The following is a 20,556-nucleotide window of genomic DNA, read 5'->3' as shown; positions in this document are numbered from 1 at the left end:
AATAATCTGAGCACTGTGCCCAGAAAAATACGCGTTGCGATACAGACTAGACGTCATGTTGGGGAGATCTAAAATCGAAAATACTATGTAAATAATCCATTACCTTTGATTCTCTTCATCAGATGTCACTTCCAGGTATCACAGGTCCATAACGAATGTAGTTTTGTTCAAAAAAGCTCATCATTTATGTCCAAAAATCTCCGTCTCGTTAGCACATGATGTAAGCCAGCCGGACTTCTCGTCATGAACGAGGGGAAAAAATATATTTCCGTTCGTTCAAACATGTCAAACGTTGTATAGCATAAATCATTAGGGCCTTTTTTAACCAGAACATGAATAATATTCAAGGTGGACGAATGCATAGTCTTTTATAACGTATTGGAACGAGGGTACCCAACATGAAGTAGCGCGCCAGGTGTCTAATGGGACATCACCGTTCCATGGCTCTTGTTCGGTCAGATCTCCCTCCAGAAGACTCAAAACACTTTGTAAAGGCTGGTGACATCTAGTGGAAGCAATAGGAAGTGCCAAAATATTCCTAAACCCCTGTGTTTTTCAATGGGATAGGTTTAAAGTCAATACAACACATCAGGTATCCACTTCCTGTCAGAAAATGTCTCAGGGTTTTGCCTGCCAAATGAGTTCTGTTATACTCACAGACACCATTCAAACAGTTTTGGAAACTTTAGAGTGTTTTCTATCCATATATAATAAGTATATGCATATTCTAGTTACTGGGTAGGATTAGTAACCAGATTAAATCGGGTACATTTTTTTTATCCAGACGTGCAAATGCTGCCCCCTAGACCCAACAGGTTAAGGGTTAATGCCACACGGTCAAGGTTAGGCTTGCACAAATTGGGAGGACCTTAGGAACATTCCTGTGGTTGAATTGTCCTTCTAACCCTAACGGTTCCGCCACTGTCCCCCAAAAGCACCTGAATTTTAGGGCCAGGCTTCATTTTGGGCCTACTTTTTGAACGGTCGCTGCGCTCAGACCGAGTGAGCTACAGTCAAGGGGGGCATCTCTTTGAACTCGGCATGGCCTAGAGACTATGGTGATGCCATTATTAGTGTTGATTTCAGTCTGTCATTTTAAACATATTGCAAATGTACAAAAGTCAACCAGCAAGTCAGCGTCCATCAGTGAATTAGATGTCATTCTGACACCATCTGACACCAATCCCACTTTTTCCAACTCGTTTAGAAGCCAACTATCACATATTTCAGAGCAGGCCCATTATTCCCAGCGCCACCAGATCAAACAAAATAAAAACGTAAAACATGTAGTTACGTTTTAGCTGTGGGTCCAGCTCTGACTTTATGTGTAGGCCTATGTGAGGCGACCCCGAATCCCAAGTTTCGGCTTGATAGGTCATTCGGTGCCCGAGCAACGACCTTAATTGATGCTGAAAATCCACCTTTTCCGGGCATTGCTACGGGGTCCTTGAATGAGCTATCGGACAGAAACATTGGGGTCCATCTCTATGGGCCGAGGCGGTTTCAATGCACCTCTAGTCTTGTCACTCTGGGACTTTTCTAAATGTTGTCATTTTCGCGATGGTCAAAATGAATTGAGATCATTGCAAATGTACTTGGCTGTTTCTCGGCCTGAGAACGTTCCAGAGCCACATAACTCACCATGCACGACCGACTTAAGCTCTAGAACAGGTTTCTAAAGTTTCAGAGCTCTAGGTCTGATGGTTCTTTGATAGTTCAAACGCAGGTAACTATTGCAGTCTCTGTGTGTCTCTCAGCCCCACACTGTGTCACTGCCCATTGACTGTGTGTGTGTGATTTCAGAAAATCACAGAATATCACAGAAATCACATAGAGCTCCAAAACCCACCTTAACGGATTCGTCTGAACACGTCACAACTGGATCTTTAACTTTTTGAAGAAAAAAATACTTTAACCATCAGCAATTGTACATTGTACTAATTCTCATAAATTACGATAGATAAATGTCTGGTTCTTTTTTTCCTGACACCGTAGCTTCATGTACTTTGACGTGAAGCGGTCAAATGAGCGCTCTATGAACGTTTTTGACATTTAATCTCACAAAATGGGCCTTAACTTAAAAAGCATTGAGGCCTCGACGCCATCTTGTTTCTGAGCTAACAGCCCAGATGGCCAAACTCATGCTCATGCAATCTCCATAGACAAACATTGGCAGTAGAATGGGCTTACTGAAGAGCTCAGTGACTTTTAATGTGGCACCGTCACAGGATGCCACTTTTCAAACAAGTCAATTTGTCAAATTTCTGCCCTGCTAGAGCTGCCCCGGTCAATTGTAAGTGCTGTTATTGTTCAATGGAAACATCTAGGAGCAACAATGTCTCAGCCGCGAAGTGGTAGGCCACACAAGCTCACACAACAGGAAGGCAGAATCCTCTGTCCTCAATTTCAACACTCACTACCAAGTTCCAAACTGCCTCTGGAAGCAACGTCAGCACAAGAACTGTTTGTCAGGAGCTTCCTGAAACGGGTTTCCATGGCCGTGTAGCCGCACACAGGCCTACAATCACAATGTGCAATGCCAACTGTTGGCTCGAGTGGTGTAAAGCACACCACCGTTGGACTCTGAAACAGTGAAAAACGCCTTCTCTGGAGTGACAAATCTGGATTTGGCGGATGCCATGAGAACGCTACCTGCCCCAATGCATAGTGCCAACTGTAAATTTTGGTGGTGAGGAATAATGGTCTGGGGCTCTTTTTCATAGTTTGAGCTAGACCCCTTAGTTCCAGTGAAGGGAAATCTTAACACTACAGCATACAATGACTTTCTAGACTTTGTGACAACAGTTTGGGGAAAGCCCTTTCCTGTTCCAGCATGAAAATGCTTCCATGCAGAAAGTGTGGTCCATTCAGAAATAGGTATGTTGGGATCTGTGTGGAAGAACCTGTCTGGCCTGCACAGGGCCCTGACCTCGAGCCCATTGAACACCTTTTGGGATGAATTGGAACGCCGACTGCGAGCCAGGCCTAATCACCCAACATCAATGACCAACTTCACTAGTGGAAAGCCTTCCCAGAAGAGTGGGGTCTATTATAGTGGAAAAGGGCTGACCAACTCCATATTAATGCCCATGATTTTGGAATGAGATGTTCAATGAGCAGCTGTCCACATACTTTTGGCAATTTAGTGTCTAAGAAATTTCTGGAAAAACTAGGAAACAGAACTAGAGAAACAGGAAGGTGGAAAAGAATGCTGCTAAGACCTGACAAGACGAACTGGCAACAGAAAAACAGAGAATACAGGTATAAATATGCAGGGGATAACGGGAATATGGGCGACACCTGGAGGGGGGTGGAGACAAGCACAATGACAGGTGAAACAGATCAGGGTGTGACAAAATCGCATGTGTAATATCGCAAACAGACATGGCAGTTTCACCGATACGAATTCCATCTTTAAAGGGAAACGTCACTCAAAAACAAGAATCAAAGTGTCGACGGCCACAACATCAAGATGATGCGAAGTATCGTATGATGCAAAAGTCATTGTCATACTGTATGATGATGTGGCCGGTGACACAAAAGTTGACATCAGACATATAAAACATTTTGGGACTGTATCAACAGTGGACCAGTAAAAAAAATAACTTAAGATGGTTTTTGAGTGTAATTTCCCTTTAAGGGCATAATTGCTAACCTCTTGGCAACTCCACACTATTAGCCACAACCCAAGGTCAGCGATGGAGCGCCACACGGCCACCCGGGCTCTAATCGATTTGACACATTGCTGCAAAACTCGCACTGCCGTCAGCAACGCAGCCAAGGAGTACAGCCTGGAGGTATATGGTACGTAAACAACAACCCCAAAATGCTACAAATGTAGGTGTACAGTATGTGTGTGTGTGTGTGTGTGTGTGTGTGTGTGTGTGTGTGTGTGTGTGTGTGTGTGTGTGTGTGTGTGTGTGTGTGTGTGTGTTTTGTCCCTCCAGTCTCCCCCATTATCTGTGGTCAGAACCAGGTCCAGGACATGTGAGTGTGGTGATGAACAACCCTGCGTCTCTAACCTGTGACATCCCTCTTCCTGCTATCACCTGGCTGAACGATGGAAACACAACAGAGCAGGAGACCACAGCAGACACTTCAACCTCAACATACTGGTTATGAACACTACTACTACTCTCACTACTACTATTCTCACTACCACTACTCTCACTACCACTACTCTCACTACCACTACTCTCACTACCACTACTCTCACTACTACTACTCTCACTACTACTACTACTCTCACTACTACTACTACTCTCATTACTACTACACTCACTACCACTACTCTCACTACCACTACTCTCACTACTACTACTCTCACTACTACTATTCTCACTACCACTACTCTCACTACCACTACCACTACAGTCACTACCACTACTCTCACTACCACTACTCTCACTACTACTACTCTCACTACGTCACTGCTGCCAGGTCAGGGGTCACACCAGAGTCTTTTGGCATGTTAGATATGTCTATATTGACCCTGGATCATATTATATATGTGTTGATCCTGGATCATGGCCCATGAAATCAGGATGTGCCAACTCAGAAAGGCCAGGTAAAAAAAAGGAAATATCAGTTCTGTACTTGTGAAAATGTCTTGTTATTTGTCAAAAACACTACAGAGAGGGTGTAGGATTGAGAGTGAGGTTAGGGGGAGGTTTAGTCTGAAAACCTACCTCTTAATGAGTATCTTTACCAATGCCACACCCCCCCCCCCCCCCCCCCATGTGCTAAATGACTAAAATGTAAAATGTGTTGCAGAGGTGAGTCAGACTCATGGTCTCGTAATGAGACCTGTTTAGGGGTGAGGGTTGTACTGAGGCTGAGGCCTAATGGAATCGGTGACGTCACTCTATTTGAGACCTTAAAGTAGTTGTTGCTTGCTCTGCAATGGTCGCGGCTTTTGTGGAGCGATAGGTAACGATGCTTCGAGGCTGACTTTTGTCGATGTGTGCAGAGGGTCCCTGGTTCGAGCCCAGGTAGGGGCGAGGAGAGGTACAGAAGAAACATTGTTACACTCACACATATGACAATAGAGCTTTACTTAGGTTCACGTTGAATGTTTATGCCTTATTAGGGCCCTGGAGTAAAGCATTTGTGTGTCTCCAACACCTTTAATTGGTAGAATTCCTTAGAGTTTTGGACCTCATTGTTCCAGAGCCTTGCATACAGGTGATAACAGGACCCTCTGGTGTCAGAAACTTAAAAATGCCAAACTAACATCATTAAAGAGTTCCACAGTAGAGACAATATAGTCCCAGTGACATCAGCCACAGACGTTTGCTTGCTTGTGTGTGTGTGTGTGTGTGTGTGTGTGTGTGTGTGTGTGTGTGTGTGTGTGTGTGTGTGTGTGTGTGTGTGTGTGTGTGTGTGTGTGTGTGTGTGTGTGTGTGTGTGTGTCTATGTGTGTGTGTGTGTGTGTGTGTGTGTGTGTGTGTGTGTGTGTGTGTGTGTGTGTGTGTGTGTGTGTTCTTGTTTGACACCTTAAATAAATAAAAATATTGGGTCAGAATACTGCAGGGTGATGACTGGTAAATATTATGTGTCCCAATGATGTAACTGTCTCCCTCAACTTGAATCATTGTTTCATACTTCAGTTCAGGTGGACATTTTTACAAGTCTATGGAATGTTCCTATGAAATGCAATTAGAACATACACCATAAAGATGTAGCGTCTTATCAACTGCTTGACTGTTATTTTCTTATGCACTGACCAAATGACACATGTCATGATGTGTCCTGTAGTTTCGCAACGCCATCCTTCCAAATCTCCTTTTGTTGTCTTGAATATTGGAACTCTAAAGAACTTCAGTTTCACATTTTGCATTTCAATGGCAGGGCTGGCTTCTAACGCTCACCGTTAGTTTTGTATCTTATGACAGCTTGCTTGTTGCTGAACATATTTCAGAAACACACCCTCTGTTTGAAGCTCCATCTATGCAAAATAGTTGATTGGTTTGATAAGTGACAACCTGTCACCAGTCCACAGAACCTTTATAGAACCTTAGGAAAGAGTTCTTTATGGCACCATGAAGGTTTCAATTAGAACCTTACGATCATGGTTCTTTACACGTTTAACTGTCTCTTCTTGAAATTGAATTTCCAATAGTTTATTTTTTTCAACTTGATGTTTATTTTGGAAATAACCAAACTCTACCAGAAAGTTGAGAAGTCAAGGGGGTCATACCAACGATGCCGTTATGGAATGGCAATTTGCATAGCATTTATCCAAATCTCAACAATATTACAAAATCACTTTAGGTCTTCTTCTAATGGCTTTTTTTCTGAATGTAGTTAAGTATTGTTCAAAATGAATTTGGACTGATGTCAAATGTGTATAAATTATGTTAATTGCACATGTGTGTATGAAATGAATACATTTTCAGATGGTGTTGGTTTTCTTACATTTCAATTAATCCAGGTCCTTCCACCATGTTTCCAACATGTTCAGACTACATTTTGAGATAATATATGACGAAGTGCAGTTTATATTATGTTTTGGGATGCTGGAAAACAGTGTTGGGGCACTGTGTTGTAAACAATTCAATCATATTGTTAGGCGGAGCAGCACAGGGGAACCCAAGATGAGACTTAGACAAGGAAACTGGGATGAATGAACCAAGGTATTTATTACAACAGGGAGAGATGGAGTGCAGATCTGGGGAAGCTCGGATGAGTTGTAGGAAACCAGATGTGTAGGCTGAGGTTGGAGTAAGCTTGGTTGGGACAGGGTAAACAGGTCCAGAGGGGAATCCAAGGGAGTGGTGGTGTGTTGAATCCAGAACAGGGTAGCAGGGTGGTGAGATGTGGAACAGGAGACAGGAACCAGAGTCAGAGCGGCAAAACTGCAGTGAGAGGATAAACAGTGTCAGGCAGGGAAACGGGCACAGCAGGATACAGGATCTTAAATAACAACAAATAGCTAGAAGCATGACTGACTGAACAGAGATTACAATCTGTCAGATTGGAAGTGGCAGGACTGAGTATTTGTAGAGGTCTTGATTATGGAATGGGTTGCAGCTGGTGGGGATCTGCTCTGACTCCAGCACACCTGTCTCCAACCACACACACACACACACACACACAGAGGGAGAAGGAGGGGGAGAGTGAGAGTGTACTGGGGGAATGGCTGCAGGTCAAGGAGACACCGGATGTCCACTAGGGGGTGTGGCAGGAGCAGGCATACGACCCGGCTAGTCAGGGTGTGAGGTATGAAAATCCTGTACGAGGGTTCAGAATGTGATGGGGCACCCAGCAACGCTTCTCAGGCCTGTATCCCTCCCAGTCCACCAGATACTGCCAACTGGGACCCTGACGGCACACATCAAAAAGCCGCCGGACGGTATAGGCAGGATGGTCATCGATGAGCCGAGGGGGTGGAAAAGCAGCTGCAGGGGGGGACAGAGGTCTGGAGCAGACTGGTTTAATCAAAGACACATGGAAGGTGGGGTGGATTTTGAGAGAGTCTGGAAGTTTCAGATGCACAGCAGATGGGTTAATGACACTATCAATCTCAAATGGACCAATGAATCGGGGGGCTAGTTTTTTGGAAGCCACTTTCAAGGGCAAGTCCTTAGACGAGAACCATACCTTTTGGCCTGGAGTGTAGACTGGAGTTGAAGCACAGCAATGGTTAGCTTGGGATTGGGTCCTGGTGGAGGCACGGTGAATAGCAGCCCGGGCCCTCCTCCAGGTGCGATGACAACTTTGCCTGTGGTCCTGGACTGAGGGCACTGCTACCTCGATCTCTTGGGCAGGGAACAAAGGGGGTTGGTAACCCAAAGCACACTCAAAGGGTGACATACCGGACGAGGTGTTGATGAGCATGTTGTGGGCATATTCCACCCAGGGTAGCTGAGCACTCCAGGAGGTAGGGTATCCCGTCAGTTGTGAACTGATGGAATAGGGTGTCAGGATTGGTATTCTTAGATCCGGGGCGATGAGTGTGATGTTGAATCTTCCGAAAAACAATTCCCAGCTGGCCTGCCAAGGGTTCAGACGTTTGGCGGTCTGGAGGTAGGATAGGATTTTGTGATCCGTCTACACAATGAAGGGAGAACCGAACCCTCTAACCAGTGACGCCACTCCTCAAGAACCAGCTTCACGCCCAGAAGTTCCCAGGTTACCAATGTCAAAATGTCTCTCTGCAGGTGAGAGCTTGCAGGAAAAGAAGGCACATGATGGAGCTTCTGAGCAGAGGGTGAACGTTGAGACAGAAAAGCACCTACCCCGGTGTCGGCAGCGTCCATTTCGAGGATGAACTTGAGTTCTGGTTCTGGCTGGGTAAAGATTGGAGAGGAAGTGAAGCGGTGCTTGACTTTCCGGAACACTGCCTCATGGGACCAGTGGAAAGGAGTGGAGGTGGTGGTGAGAGTGGTGAGAGGAGCTGCCAAATGACAGTAGTCACGGATGAAACGTCTGTAAAAATGGGCAAACCCCAGGAAACACTGTAGCTGCTTCAGATTAGCAGGCACAGGCCACTGTGACTGCCCTAACATACATACAGTGCATTTGGAAAGTATTCATACCACTTTACTTTTTCCACATTTTGGGGCTAGGGGGCAGTATTGCGAATTTTGAAAAAAATCTGTGCCCCTTTTTAACTGCCTCCGACACCAACTCAGAAGCTAGGTTATGCATATTATTAACCTGTTAGGGCTAGGGGGCAGTATTTACACGGCCGGATAAAAAAACGTACCCGATTTAATCTGGTTACTACTCCTGCCCAGTAACTAGAATATGCATATAATTATTGGCTTTGGATAGAAAACACCCTAAAGTTTCTAAAACTGTTTGAATGGTGTCTGTGAGTATAACAGAACTCATATGGCAGGCAAAAACCTGAGAAGATTCCATGCAGGAAGTGGCCTGTCTGACAAGTTGTTGTTCTTCTTGCCTCTGTTTATTGAAGACTGAGGATCTTTGCTGTAACGTGACACTTCCTACGGCTCCCGTAGGCTCTCAGAGCCCGGGAAAAAGCTGAACGATGTCGAGGCAGCCCCAGGCTGAAACACATTATCGCCTTTGACAAGTGGCCGATCAGAGGACAATGGGCTTAGGCGCGTGCCCGAGTCGACCCCATGCTTTATTATTTTTCGTCTGTTTACCTATTTGCAGATTCCCGGTCGGAATATTATCGCTTTTTTACGAGAAAAATGGCATAAAAATTGATTTTAAACAGCGGTTGACATGCTTCGAAGTACGGTAATGAAATATTTAGAAATCTTTTGTCACGAAATGCGCCATGCTCGTAACCCTTATTTAGCATTCGGATAGTGTCTTGAACGCACGAACAAAACGCCGCTGTTTGAACATAACTATGGATTATTTGGGACCAAACCAACATTTGTTATTGAAGTAGAAGTCCTGGGAGTGCAGTCTGACGAAGAACACCTAAGGTAATCAAACTTTTCTAATAGTAAATCGGAGTTTGGTGAAGGCTAAACTTGCTGGGTGTCTAAATAGCTAGCCCTGTGATGCCGGGCTATCTACTTAGAATATTGCAAAATGTGCTTTCACCAAAAAGCTATTTTAAAATCGGACATATCGAGTGCATAGAGGAGTTCTGTATCTATAATTCTTAAAATAATTGTTATGCTTTTTGTGAACGTTTATCGTGAGTAATTTAGTAAATTGTTAGTAAATTCGCCGGAAGTTTGCGGGGGGTATGCTAGTTCTGAACGTCACATGCTAATGTAAAAAGCTGTTTTTTTATATAAATATGAACTTGATTGAACAAAACATGCATGTATTGTATAACATAATGTCCTAGGTGTGTCATCTGATAAAGATCATCAAAGGTTAGTGCTGCATTTAGCTGTCTTCTGGGTTTTTGTGACATTATATGCTAGCTTGAAAAATGGGTGTCTGATTATTTCTGGCTGGGTACTCTGCTGACATAATCTAATGTTTTGCTCTCGTTGTAAAGCCTTTTTGAAATCGGACAGTGTGGTTAGATTAACGAGAGTCTTGTCTTTAAATAGCTGTAAAATAGTCATATGTTTAAGAAATTGAAGTAATAGCATTTCTAAGGTATTTGAATAACGCGCCACAGGATTCCACTGGCTGTTACGTAGGTGGGACGATTTGGTGCCACCTACCCTAGAGAGGTTAACAGATTTGGATAGAAAACACTCTGAATTTTCTAAAACTGTTTGAATGGTGTCTGTAAGTATAACAAAACTCTTATGGCAGGCAAAAACCTGAGAGAAATACAAGCAGGAAATGAAAATGAAAATGTTGTGGCTGTACTATTTTCGAGTGCTAAAAGAACACACAGTGACAAAGGATTCATTTTGCACTTCATACGACTTCCACTAGATGTCAACGATCTTTATAAAGTTGTTTGAAGCATCTATGATGAACAGAGACCGGATGACAAGGAAGGGAAGTTGACGTCCCTGGGATGTCGTCACTTCATTATTGCGCGCACATGCGCATTCATGTGAGATGAGACTTTGTATTTCAAACGTTTATCAAGACACAGGAGAGGTCCTGTTGAAATATTTATCCGTTTCACGTTCTCAAGGCCCTAAAGATTGATGCTAAACAACGTTTGACATGTTTGAACAAACGTAAATAGATTTTTTTAAACTTTTCGTCGTGACTTCCTCCCCCCCGCCCTACATTTTGAGTAGCCTACTGAACGTGCTAACAACGTGGAACAACTTGGAGTTCTTTGGACATAAATTATGAACTTTGTCGAAAGAAACAACATTTGTTGTGGACCTGGGTATCCTGGAAGTGCCTTCTGATGAAGATAATCAAAGGTAAGGTAATGTTTACAATAGTATTATTGATATTAGATGGTTCCAAGATGGTGCTAACCTGTATAGCCTAGCCTATTGTTCTTAGCATAGCACCCCGTTTATTGCAAAGTGTGATTTCCCAGTAAAGTTATTTTGAAATCTGGCAATGCGGTAGCATTTACGAGATGTTAATCTATAATTCATTGAATGACAATATTATAATTTACCAATGTTTTCGAATAGTAATTTTGTAAATTTTAACGCTGATCACCGGAAGCATTTGAGGGAAAAAATAATCTGAATTTCACCGCCACTGTAAAATGCTGTTTTTGGATATAAATATGAACTTGATGGAACAAAAAATGCATGTATTGTCTAACATAAGGTCCCAGGAGTGTCATCTGATGAAGATTGTCAAAGGTTAGTGCATAATTTTAGCTGGTTTTCTGCTTTTGGTGACGCCTGTCTTTGAATTGACAAAACATTACACACAGCTATTTTCAATGTACTCTCTTAAAACCTGTTAGGGCTAGGGGGCAGTATTTGCACGGCTGGATAAAAAAATTTACCCGATTTAATCTGGTTACTAATCCTACCCAGTAACTAGAATATGCATATACTTATTATATATGGATAGAAAACACTCTAAAGTTTCTAAAACTGTTTGAATGGTGTCTGTGAGTATAACAGAACTCATTTGGCAGGCAAAACCCTGAGACATTTTCTGACAGGAAGTGGATACCTGATGTGTTGTATTACCTTTAAACCTATGCCATTGAAAAACACAGGGGCTGAGGAATATTTTGGCACTTCCTATTGCTTCCACTAGATGTCACCAGCCTTTACAAAGTGTTTTGAGTCTTCTGGAGGGAGATCTGACCGAACAAGAGCCATGGAACGATGATGGCCCATTAGACACCTGGCGCGCGAGTTCATGTTGGGTACCCTCGTTCCAATACGTTATAAAAGAGAATGCATTCGTCCACCTTGAATATTATTCATGTTCTGGTTAAAAAAGGCCCTAATGATTTATGCTATACAACGTTTGACATGTTTGAACGAACGTAAATATATTTTTTCCCCTCGTTCATGAAGTGAAGTCCGGCGGGTTTAGATCATGTGCTAACAAGACGGAGATTTTTGGACATAAATGATGAGCTTTTTTGAACAAAACTACATTTGTTATGGACCTGTGATACCTGGAAGTGACATCTGATGAAGAGAATCAAAGGTAATGGATTATTTACATAGTATTTTCAATTTTAGATCTCCCCAACATGACGGCTAGTCTGTATCGCAACGCGTATTTTTCTGGGCGCAGTGCTCAGATTATTGCAAAGTGTGATTTCCCAGTAAGGTTATTTTTAAATCTGGCAAGTTGATTGCGTTCAAGAGATGTAAATCTATAATTCTTTAAATGACAATATAATATTTTACCAATGTTTTCTAATTTTAATTATTTAATTTGTGGTGCTGACTTGACTGCCGGTTATTGGAGGGAAACGATTTCCTCAACATCAATGCCATAGTAAAACGCTGTTTTTGGATATAAATATGAACTTGATAGAACTAAAAATGCATGCATTGTCTAACATAATGTCCTAGGAGTGTCATCTGATGGAGATTGTAAAAGGTTAGTGCATCATTTTAGCTGGTTTTATGGTTTTGGTGACCCTGTCTTTGAATTGACAAAACATTACACACAACTCTTGTAAATGTACTGTCCTAACATACTCTAAATTTATGCTTTCGCCGTAAAACCTTTTTGAAATCGTAAAACGTGGTTAGATTAAGGAGATGTTTATCTTTCAAAGGGTGTAAAATAGTTGTATGTTTGAAAAATTTGAATTTTGACATTTATTTGGATTCAAATTTGCCGCTCTTGAAATGCACCTGCTGTTGATGGAGTGCACCACGGGTGGGACGCTTGCGTCCCACCTAGCCCATAGAGGCTAACATAACCTAACTTTATGCTTTCGCCGTAAAGCCTCTTTGAAATCGGACAACGTGGTTGGATTTAGGAGATGTTTATCTTTCAAATGGTGAAAAATAGTAGATTTTTTGAGAAATTGAAATTATTAGATTCTTGCAGTTTTGAATTTCCCGCTATGGTATCTTGTCAATAAATCCCGGTACCGGGATCAGAGCGGGAAGGGGTCCTCTAGAGGTTAACCTGTTGGGGATAGGGGGCAGTATTTGCACGGCTGGATAAAAAACGTACCCGATTTAATCTGGTTACTACTCCTGCCCAGAAACTAGAATATGCATATAATTATTAGCTTTGGATAGAAAACACCCTAAAGTTTCTAAAACTGTTTGAATGGTGTCTGTGAGTATAACAGAACTCATATGGCAGGCATAACTGAGCTCCTATTATCTGCCCAGTGACAGGAGAATGCTCAAACTACTTTCTGAAGGCTTTAGACAGCCAATGGAAGCCTTGGGAAGTGCAACGTCATCCCACAGACACTGTAGCTTCGATAGAGAATCAAATGAAGACCTACAATTCTCAGACTTTCCACTTCCTGCTTGGATTTTTCTCAGGTTTTTGCCTGCCATATGAGTTATGTTATACTCACAGACACCATTCAAACAGCTTTAGAAACGTCAGAGTGTTTTCTATCCAAATATAATAATAATAATATGCAATTTCTAGTTTCTGGGCCAGAGTAGTAACCTGTTTAAATTGGGTACGTTTAAACTGCTGGAGACCTCGGGCTGAAGGGCGACTCTGGCTGCGCCGATTCCGGACTGTAGGGCGACTCTCGCTGCACCGATTCCGGACTGTAGGCCGTCTCTCTCGGCTCCGGACTGTGGGCCGTCTCTCTCGGCTCCGGACTGTGGGCCGTCTCTCTCGGCTCCGGAGTGTGGGCCGTCTCTCTCGGCTCCGGAGTGTGGGCCGTCTCTCTCGGCTCCGGCCTGTGGGCCGTCTCTCTCGGCTTCGGACTGTGGGCCGTGTCTGCTGGCTCCGGACTGTGGGCCGTCTCTCTTCGGGGCATTGTCGCCCGAAGCTCTGGACGAGGCACTGTTGCCGGAAGCTCTGGATGGGGACTGCGCACTGAAGGCCTGATTCGTGGGGCTGGCTTAGGACGCGCCAGACTAAGGACATGCACCACAGGGCTAGTGCGAGGAGCAGGAGCAGGATGAGCTGGACTGGGCTGACGCATTGGAGGCTTGCAAGCCGAAGAACACCATCCCAACCATGAAGCACAGGGGTGGCAGCATCATGTTGTGGGGGATCTTTGCTGCAGGAGGGACTGGACTCCCTGTACACTCATGACTGCACGACCGCATGACAGGCACAACTCCAACACCATCATTAAATTTGCCGATGACACAACAGTGTTAGGCCTGATCACCTACAACGATGAGACAGCCTATAGGGAGGAGGTCAGAGACCTGAACGTGTGGTGCAAGGGTAACAACCTCTCCCTCAATGTGATCAAGACAAAGGAGATGATTGTGGACTACAGGAAAAGGAGGACAGAGCATGCCCCCATTCTCATCGACGTGACTGTAGTCGCGGTTGAGAGCTTCAAGTTCCTTGGTGTCCATATCACCAACAAACTATCATGGTCCAAGCACACTAAGACAGTCACGAAGAGAGCACGACAAAGCCTATTCCCACTCAGGGGACTGAAAAGATTTAGCATGGGTCCTCAGATCCTCAAAAAGTTCTACAGCTGCACCATCGAGTGCATCATGACTTGTTGCATCACTGCCTGGTATTTGTAACTCCTCGGCCTCCGACCGCAAGGCATTACAGAGGCTAGTCAGTACGACCCAGTACATCACTGGGGCCAAGATTCCTGCCATCCAGTCCCTCTATACCAGGTTATGTTAGAGGAAGGCCCTAAAAATTGTCAAAGACTCCAGCCATCCTAGACATAGACTGTTACCTCTGCTACCGCACGGCAAGCGGTACCGGACTGCCAAGTCTTGGTCCAAAAGACTGCTTAACAGCTTCTACCCCCAAGCCATAAGACTTCTGAACAGCTAATCAAATTGCTACCCAGACTATTTGCATTGCCCCTCGCCTCTTTTACGCTGCTGCTACTCTCTGTTTATTATCTATGCGTAGTCACTTTAATTCGACCTACATGTACATATTTTCTCAGTTACCTCGACTAACCGGTGCCCCCTCACATTGACTCTGTACCGGTACACACTGTATAAAGCCTTGCTATTGTTATTTTACTGCTGCTCAAATTATTTGTTACTGTTATTTTTTGCTTCTCTATTTTTCACTTAACATTAATTTTTTCTTAAAACTGCATTGTTGGTTAACAGCTTGTAAGTAAGCAGTTCACTGTAATATCCACACCTGATCGGCGCTTGTGACAAATACAATTTGATTTGAATTGGAGAAAATGTACCTTTTCTCTCATCTCTAACTATCAGTAAGGCTGAAGGACAGGCTAGGTGGGCACAGCAACATCCAATCCTGTATTACATTACATCATGCTTTCGTTAATTATTTGTTTATCCAACCGTGTGTGTGTGTGTGTATGTGTATGTGTGTGTGTGTGTGTGTGTGTGTGTGTGTGTGTGTGTGTGTGTGTGTGTGTGTGTGTGTGTGTGTGTGTGTGTGTGTGTGTGTGTGTGTGTGTGTGTGTGTGTGTGTGTGTGTGTGTGTGTGTGTGTGTGTGTAGATCAAAGATGCTGGGGAAGGGAGTTTCTGTCAGTAACTCAGGGATAAATAGAGAGGCAGAGCTCAGAGTTTGTCAGAAGGCGGACCTGACAGGGTCACACACAGGACCAAGCAGGAGAAGGACCTCAGCATTTTTACCTTTTATTACAAATGGAGAAAAAGGAAGATATTCAGTACTGTTTTCAAGACAGAAACTCTTCTTGCAGAAAGGCTTTGCTATCGACATCTATCTACATTACACTGTACATCTTCTTCTCATTGATTTCAGCAGTAACAGTATTTTTGAACATACTGGTGATCATCTCCATCTCTCACTTCAAGCAGCTCCACACTCCAACCAACCTGCTCATCCTCTCTCTGGCTGTGTCAGATCTGCTGGTGGGACTGATTGTGATACCAGTAACGACTGTAGCAAAAATGGAACGTTGCTGGGGGTTTGGGAAATATTTCTGTGTGTTTCAATTCTACATCTCTTTTTTATGTACTTCTTTATCTCTGGGCAATTTGGTCTTGATATCTATTGAGCGCTATGTTGCTGTGTGTGATCCCTTATTATACCACTCTAGAATAACAATAACAAGAATAATGTATTTTATATCCATTACCTGGTGTTGTTGTATCATATACGATGCTGCTGTTATAAAAAACTTAGTAAATGTGCAGGTACCCAGTAGGTGTTTGAAAGAATGTTTTATTTTTTGAAGGAATAACCTGGGGTAATATCATTGACCTGGTAATTACAATGGTTGTCCCGTGCTCTATTATTATAACACTTTATATGAAAATCTTTGTGGTGGCCAGATCACAGGCCAGAAAGGTATTTTCAAAAGAGGCTGCCAGTGTGTCTGGTGTTAAAACTGTACGGGCTAATAATTCTGAGAGAAAAGCAGCAAAAACTCTAGGTATTGTTGTTATCAACTATTTCATTTGTTGGATTCCATTTCTATTTATGTTCCATTTTTTTCCTATTTTAAGTGACAATTTCTTACCATATTTCATCAGTTTTCTGCCACTTGTTAATTCCTTAATTAATCCAATAATTTATGCTTTCTTTTATCCATGGTTCAAAGTGACAGCTAAACTTATTTTAACTTTGAAGATAAGAGGTTCATAGTTCCCATAAATGTTTTCCCTCGGTTGGCAAACATAGGTTTGATATAGTTTTGTTCTACAATTGTTATAATTATTTATTTCATGTAACAATACACTGACATTACTTATCTCAGTATTGTCATCATAGATACACGTGGTGTTGATAGAGATTGATTTGTCTGGATTGGATTGGAATGACTTAGAGAAGGCATAAGCTTGTTTTATAAAAGACATCATAGTCATTGTGGATTGTGTACTCTAAATCCTAAGGCTGTGGTTGTTCTGTGTTACTTAATGATAAAAAGTAAGTATTCTAAAAGTACATTCCGAGGACGTCATGAGTCTTTCAATATGTGGTTTAACATCTCCCTCTAGTGGCTCAATTGTGACACAACGTCTTCATCAAGTGTAGTAAAGCGGAAATGTACAATACTGCATGTCAGATGACATCCAAGTCTATCTCAATGGTGTATTGTGTAAGTAGATGAAGGTAAATGTAAGAATATGCAATTATGGGTAACACTTTATAATAACATTCAGTAATAAACCATTTGTAAGGCATTTACAGTTTGCTCACCATTTAATATTAAGGCCACATTTGTGAAATGTTATTCAGCTAGGTATTCTGACATTTATAAATAACTGCTACAGTATATACATTAATTATTCAACACATCAGTGCAGGAGACCACAGTAGACACTTCAACCTCAACATACTGGTTATGAACACTACCACTACTCTCACTACATCACTGCTGCCAGGTCAGGGGTCACACCAGAGCAGCTCTCTCAGAAGCTGTTTAGTGTGAATTAATATAGAGATTGGGTAACACACTAAATAGTTTATAATGGATTAGTAAATAGTTCATTCAAAATGTTTCATTACTTCCATATTTATTTTGTAAGCTAGTTATTCACACCTTTATAAACAACTTTTATAGTCTGTAATAATGATTCAGAAGATCACTCATAAGATCTTTAATAAATGTATTTATAAACCATTTACTGGTCATTAGGGGTGGCAGGGCAGCCTAGTGGTTAGAGCGTTGGACTAGAAACCGCAAGGTTGCAAGTTTGAATCCTTGAGCTGTTAAGGTACAAATCTGACATTCTGCCCCTGAACAAGGCAGTTAACCCACTGTTCCTAGGCTGTCATTGAAAATAAGAATTTGTTCTTAACTGACTTGCATAGTTAAATAAAGGTTAAATAAAAAAATTGTAAAGGAGTTTTGCAGTCCTTCATCTGAAGTGAGGACTATTCATACTTTCTTAATACTTTATAGATGCTTTGAACAGTGCGCCTGTTCACTACACTCTGCTCTCCTGCACCTGACTTCTCCTCCCGTACACACCCTTGACAATGTTAAAGGAAATATATTGGTCATTTTATTCCAAAACAGTCACACTGTTGTAATAGTGTGCTGAAGGAAGTAACGTGTTTTGTCTGTAAATGATAACATTCTTGTTTCTAGGCTGTGACTGATTGCAGTCACTCATTAGAAATCAAAACAAATTGTATTGGTCAAAAACATGTGTTTAGCAGATGTTATTGCAGGTGTAGCGAAATGCCTATGCATCTAGTTCCGACAGTGCAGCAATATCTAACAAGTAATATCTAACAATTTCACAACAAATACCCAATGCACACACATCTAAGTAAAGGAATGGAATTAATAATATATGAATATATGGATGAGCAATGTCAGAGTGGCATAGACTAGGAGCAGTTTACAGACTGGTTACAGGGTAAGGGAACAAATATATAAATACATCATTTAAATGAACATTACGTTTCAAGGCTTACTACCTTTAATACACAACAAAATGATTTCATAATCACATTTTATTGGTCACATACACACATTTACCAGACGTTATTGCGGGTGTAGTGAAATGCTTTTGTTCCTATCTCCAACAGTGCAGTAGTATCTAACAATTCACAATAATACACACAAATCTAAAAGTAAAAGAATGGAATTGAAAAATATATACACATTTTAGGACAAGCAATGTCTGAGTGGTACATATGAGATGAAAGGGTAAAATAGCATATAAACATTATTAAAGTGACTAGTGTTCCATTATTAAAGTGACCAGGGATTCCATGTCTATGTACATAGGGAAGCATCCTCTAAGTTGCAGGGTTGCGTAACCGGGTGGTAGTCTGCCAGTGATGGCTATTTAACAGTCTGATGGCTTTGAGATGTATTTCAGTCTCTCGGTCCCATCATTGATGCACCTGTACTGACCTCGCCTTCTGGATCATAGCGGGGTGAACAGTCCGTGGATTGGGTGGTTGATGGTCTTGATGATCTTTTTGGCCTTCCTGTGACATCGGGTACAGTAGATGTCCTGGAGGGCAGGCAGTGTGCCCCCGGTGATACGTTGGGAAGACTACACCACCCTCTGGAGAGCCCTAAGTATTCAGACCCTTGACTCAGTAACTTGCTGAAGCACCTTTGCCAGTGATTACAGGGTATGACGATACAAGCTCAGCACACCTGTATTTGGGGAGTTTCTCCCTCAGATCCATTTGCTTGGCTAGTTATAGACTAATGCTAGCTGACTAACATTGAACCTGGTTAATTAGCTACCTGCAGATTCATGCAGGATAGTAATGTCATGACTTTGGATTATGGTTCATTGTTAGCTGTTTTAATAAAAGACTCCACTATGCAAGTAACCATTTCAGGTGAGTTTGTAAATTCAGTCTGGCCATCTACTCCGATTTCAGAGCACTCTTGTCTGAGTGTGCCAGTGCGCAGAATAACTAATGAATTCAACAACCGTTGAATATGGCCGGTGTCAGTAAACGTCCGCAAAAAAAGCATAATTTAATTGTTGCCAGCAGCACAGTTACAGTCACCAACGCTCTGGATAACATGTAAACAGCTGTCAGAGTTTGGGTGGGGGCTAAAGATTAGAGGGTGTGAACAATGCTGAATGGGAGTCGACAAAGAACAGCTCTCCAGTAGGTCCCAAATATTCTTCTCAAAAGTGAGATTACAAGTATATCAAATTTCAAAGCAGAATTTCTTTCTCATTGTTCCTCAAATGCAATGCATGATATACCATTTTGTAGCTTTGTGTCTCTACTTTTATCCAATGTAAAAAACTAAATTTCAAATTTTGCTACGTAAGACCGAATCAAGGCGGTTCGTCACATATGTCGGTCCAGAATCAACACTGATATATGATGACCCTGGATCAACACAGATATATGAAGATCCAGGATCAACACAGATATGATATGATCCAGTGTCAATACAACTAAATAATGATCAAGGATCGACACAGATATAATATGATCCAGGATCCATATAGACACATCTTACATGCTAAATGCTTGTTTCACAAACGCAGCACTAATTTCACGACTTGAATCAGACAGATTTGACCGTTATCGCCAAGTTCTCTGCAGAGAAGGCTTATCTGGATCTCGATATTACTGGGAGATGGACTGGGATGGTGGTTGGCCTGCCATTGGTGTGGTGTACAAAGGAATGATGGGAAAGGCATGTATTGGACTCACCAGCAATTCCTGGTGTATGTATGGCTCTGAGAGCGTTTATGACTTTTACAATGCTGGAGTCCATAGTAGGTCCATCCTTGGCCCTGTATCTAACAGAGTTGGAGTGTATCTGGACTGGCCAGCTGGTACTTTGTCCTTCTATAGTGTGTCCTCCTCTGGTACGCTGACACACCTTTACACATTCTACACCACATTCACTGAACCCCTCCATCCTGGATTTGGGTTTCTTTTGTTGAAAACCTCATCAGTGACCCTGTATCAGATCAATGACCAATACATTCAAAGGTGAGTCATAGTTGACAAAGGGTAAATCCTTGAAGTCGGAAGTTAACCTTAGCCAAATACATTTCAACTCAGTTTTTCACAATTCCTGACATTTAATCCTAGTAAAAATTCCCTGTCATATGTCAGCTAGGATCATCACTTTATTTTAAGAATGTGAAATGTCAGAATAATAGTAGAGAGAATGATTTATTTCAGCTTTTAATTCTTTCATCACATTCCCAGTGGGTCTGAAGTTT

The 20,556-nt window shown here is 42.3% G+C and overlaps 1 protein-coding gene and 1 pseudogene across 1 annotated transcript in view; one reads left to right on the top strand and one right to left on the bottom strand.

Annotated features, from left to right (window-relative positions):
* LOC123733061 (NACHT, LRR and PYD domains-containing protein 1 homolog) overlaps positions 1-20,556 on the bottom strand; it is a 125,329-nt gene that overhangs the window by 33,406 nt on the left and 71,367 nt on the right. The window lies entirely within an intron of this gene.
* Positions 15,562-16,525, top strand: LOC145881466 (trace amine-associated receptor 13c-like; annotated as a pseudogene).

Source organism: Salmo salar, chromosome 08 (genome assembly GCF_965601325.2).
Source record: "Salmo salar chromosome 08, fSalSal1, whole genome shotgun sequence".
NCBI lineage: Eukaryota > Metazoa > Chordata > Actinopteri > Salmoniformes > Salmonidae > Salmo > Salmo salar.
Note: the sequence above shows the minus strand (reverse complement) of the source record. Positions and strands in the feature narration are given on the sequence as shown.